Source organism: Phoca vitulina, unplaced genomic scaffold, assembly GCF_004348235.1.
Source record: "Phoca vitulina isolate PV1807 unplaced genomic scaffold, GSC_HSeal_1.0 scaffold77, whole genome shotgun sequence".
Classification (NCBI taxonomy): Eukaryota; Metazoa; Chordata; class Mammalia; order Carnivora; family Phocidae; genus Phoca; species Phoca vitulina.
Window position 1 is genome coordinate 2,928,053 of NW_022589780.1, and position 4,137 is coordinate 2,932,189.

Below are 4,137 nucleotides of genomic sequence, written 5' to 3' on the forward strand. Positions count from 1 at the left end.
TGGTCAGCGCGTCATCGCGCGGCGGTCGCGTCACCGAAAGGCGCCTGGTAACGGCTGTCGGTCCCGTCGCACGTTGCTGTCCCTCCGGGTGTCCGGGAGCGGTCCGAGTCGCCGCGCCTCGCTTCGCTTCTTAGGGACCGTAGGTCCCTTTAGACATGCTCCCCCTTTCATACTCAGCCCCGATCCTGAGATCGCTCCACGGCTGCCTTTTTTTAATCCATCGCACCCGCGCACCCGTTTCTCGCTCTCAGGGCGGGTCCGCAGAGCTAGCACTTCACGGAAAAAGCCTGCGCCTCCCCGGGCCGCAGAAGAAATTCGCGTTTCCGTGCTCCTGAATAAAGAGATCAAGGCCGCCTGACCAACTGCTTCCTCCGCCGTCGCTGCTGCCTTGCGCTTTTTCCCCCCGCTACCAGCCGCTTTCCACTTCTCAGCTTTTATAAACTGTACAACGTTACTTTTCTTTCTCCCTCACCCCCTTTGAGGGGGGGGCGAAGCTAGCTTCTCTATATACGTTGGCCAAAGTGTTAATCTCACTACAACTTCTAAAACTGCTAAGTGATGTGGAGCAAGTACTAAAGATGTTTAAGGTCTAAAAGAGGGTGATTGTTGTAGTAATAACTTAAAAAAAAAAAAAACACCTGGGGATGCCTGGGTGGCTCAGTTGGTTAAGCGACTGCCTTCGGCTCAGGTCATGATCCTGGAGTCCCGGGATCGAGTCCCGCATCGGGCTCCCTGCTCAGCAGGGAGTCTGCTTCTCCCTCTGACCCTCCCCCTCTCATGTGTGCACTCTCTCTCTCTCATTCTCTCTCTCTCAAATAAATAAATAAATAAAATCTTTAAAAAAAAAAAAAAAAAAAACACCTGCATGTCCCAACCTCTTTTCCCTACCTAATTCCGGGTCTTTCTCACTCCACTTTACCTCGGCCCCAGGTTAAAATGCGATCAGGTAATACAATCATTTTTGATGCAAGGAGGATTCAGGATACCTGAGTGTCCTTCGGTGGTATGAATATCAGGTTTCCGCTTTTAACAAACAGGGTAGGGATGGGTGTGTAATAAAGTGCTTTATATTTTTGGATAGGCAATCCAGAAAGAAATCAAGTCTTAAATTTAAGAAGAAAGAATGTGGAATATGGTGGGACGAAATTCTCCAACGTTGGGGTGGGGGGTGTAGGGGGCTTGTGTGGGGTTTTTTTGTTTGTTTATTCTCAATTCTTCAGCTCAAGCACAGTTTCAGTACTTGCTCAAGTACTGATGGGAGTGATATTAAAATTGAGGCCAATAGATATGAAACATCTTTTGAAACATTTTTTTAAAAAGATTTTACTTATTTGAGGTAGAGCGAGAGAGCAGGAGCAGGGGAGCAGAGGGAGAGGGAGAAGCAGGCTCCCCGCTGAGCAGGGAGCCCCACGTGGGGCTGATCCCAGGACAGCGGCATCATGACTTGAGCGGAAGACAGACACTTAATGACTGAGCCAGCCAGGAGTCCCTGAAACTTTTTTTTTTTTTTTTACAAGAGAATATTAGGTAAATTCCCCAGCCCCAGCTTCGCCACCCACTCTACCCCTCCCGCTTCCACCCCAGGCCAGATTTCCGGCACTTGTTATCGGTTTACCAAGTCCATTCCCGTTTTCCTGAGGCCGTTGATAATCTCTTCTATTTCCTTGCCAACCTCCAAAATTAAGTTATCTCTCCCTAACCCCAAGCTCCAACTTCTGCCATCTAACCTCATCTCTTGGCCTCTTTGCTACTGGTTTCAAGATGGCTCTGATGCTGGGTTAAGAATAGGACAGGCCATAAAACAATTGTTCAGGCAGTCAGTGTTCACGTTCCCTAGGCATTAATTAGTTCCGGCTAAAATGTCAGTTTTCCTCACTTAACTAATAGGGTACAGCTTGAATATGAGGTAATATGCTGTGAAGAAAAAAACTCAGAAAGAACGGTTGTAGAGGAGGCAGGTGGCATAGGGACATGCTCCTAAAATAGGAATTATTTTGTTTTTATTTTTTTTTTAAGATTTTATTTATTCATTTGAGAGAGAGAGTACAAGCAGGAGGAGCAGCACACAGAGGGAGAAGCAGGCTTCCCGCCGAGCAGGGAGCCCAATACGGGACTTGATCCTAGGACCCTGGGATCATGACCTGAGCTGAAGGCAGCTGCTTAACAACTGAGCCACCCAGGCGCCCCAGAATTATTTTATGTTTTTAGTTGCAAATATATCTTACAAAATTGCCAAGCTCGGTATTCTTTAACACACTTTCAGTCATTACCCTCTGTTAGACTATGAACATTTACAGTGCAGCAGGACTCAACATGACTTGCCCAAAGTTGCCCAGAAACTTTGTAAGTGGTGGAAGTGAGATTAATATTTAGGCCAATAGGTATGGAGAACTTTTTAGTTGTTCTAAATTACAGAACAATACAAAGCGCAACTCTGAGAAAACAACTAGAAAATATTGAGGAAACAGGCAGTTTCCTAGAAAAATGGTCAAAATTAATTCAAAAAGGAAGTAGGGAATTTCATTGGGATAAAATTTTGGAAATGAAAAATCAAATATATAAAAAGCAAAGTACAGAACAGTTTGTATGGTATGCTACCATCTGGGGAAAAAGTAAGGGGGAGGGAATATATATTCATATACTTGAATTTTCACTGACTATGTCCCAATGGCTACACAAGAGATTGGTAACAGTGGTTGCCTCAGGAGACAAACGGAGGGACTGGCAGTAAGAGGTGGGAGGGACTACTTAATGACTTTCAAGGGAGGACTGTTTGTTGTATAACCTTTCATGCAGTTTGAAATTTTTACCATAGACATGTATTTACTTTAACATAAAGTTGCCAAGATCTATCCTTCCCTCCCACCCACAAAGTGCTGGATGGTTTCACAGGCTATTCATTCAAGCCTTCAAGGAGCAGATCATTTCTACATTACATAATTTTTTCCAGAGAGAGGGAAAAAGAAAATTTACAAGTTTATTCTAGGGACCCAGTATAAACATGGTATCAATCCTGACAAAGAGTACTAAAAGAGAAAACTGTATCAGTCTCACTATCAATATTAGGTACAAACATCTTTACACTAGCAAATCAAATCTGGCAAAATAATACAATAATAATATCCCATGACCAAGTAGAGTTTTTCTCAGAAATGTAAAGTTCATTCAGAAACAGGAAATGCAATAGTGATAACTGACCATTTTAACATGTCAAAGAAAAGAACCATCATCTCGAGGCTGAAAATTCAACTTCATTCCTGAAAATACATTATTAATAATAACTATATAATAACTACATTAGGATACCTAATTTCTTAAAGAAATCTGTCTCAAACCAAAAGTCAGCATCTTGCTATACCTGGCATTCTATTTAAGCCAAGACCAAGAGAAGAATGCTTATTATCACCACTATCATTTGACACTGTCCTGGAAGTGCCAGGCAGTGCAATTAGACTCTTCCTCCACTGGGGGCCAGGGGTAGCCTTGCTCATTCTCTTTGAGGCCATTTGTCCCCCTGGATATTCTCACCCATAAACCCCACCTTAACCCTCTCTCTGTAATACACAAGCAAACTTCTAACCCTAGAAACTCCAAGTCTGTTTCCCACTTCCAGTATTTTCTTTTCTTGGCACTTGCCTCTCCCAAAGTATAGCACTTCTCTGTGTAAACACTCCACCCTTCCTGGTGTAAACATAGTTTCTTCCCTCTCCTATTGTAAAGAATTACTGATAACTCCCCTCCCTAACCTATCTGCCTCCACCTCTTTCCCAGTTGCTGCCTTGGCCCAGCCCTTCCCTTACCCCATTCTCCTCCAGTCCTTTTCCACTTTCAGAGGCTTTAAAAAAAAAAAAAAAAGATTTTATTTATTTACTTGAGTGAGTGAGAGAGCAAGCGAGAGGAAGAACATGAGCGGGGGAGAGGGGCAGAGAGAGAGAGGGAGAAGTAGACGCCCCGCTGAGTGGGGAGCCCGATGCTGGGCTTAATCCCAGGACCCCAGGACCTCAAGACCATGACCTGAGCTGAAGGCAGATGCTTAACTGACTGAGCCACCCAGGTGCCCCAACCGAGGCTTCTTATACCTTTTATTTTCACACCTATCTCCAAACTAGGTTATTTCTCTGACTCCTCTACCATGTA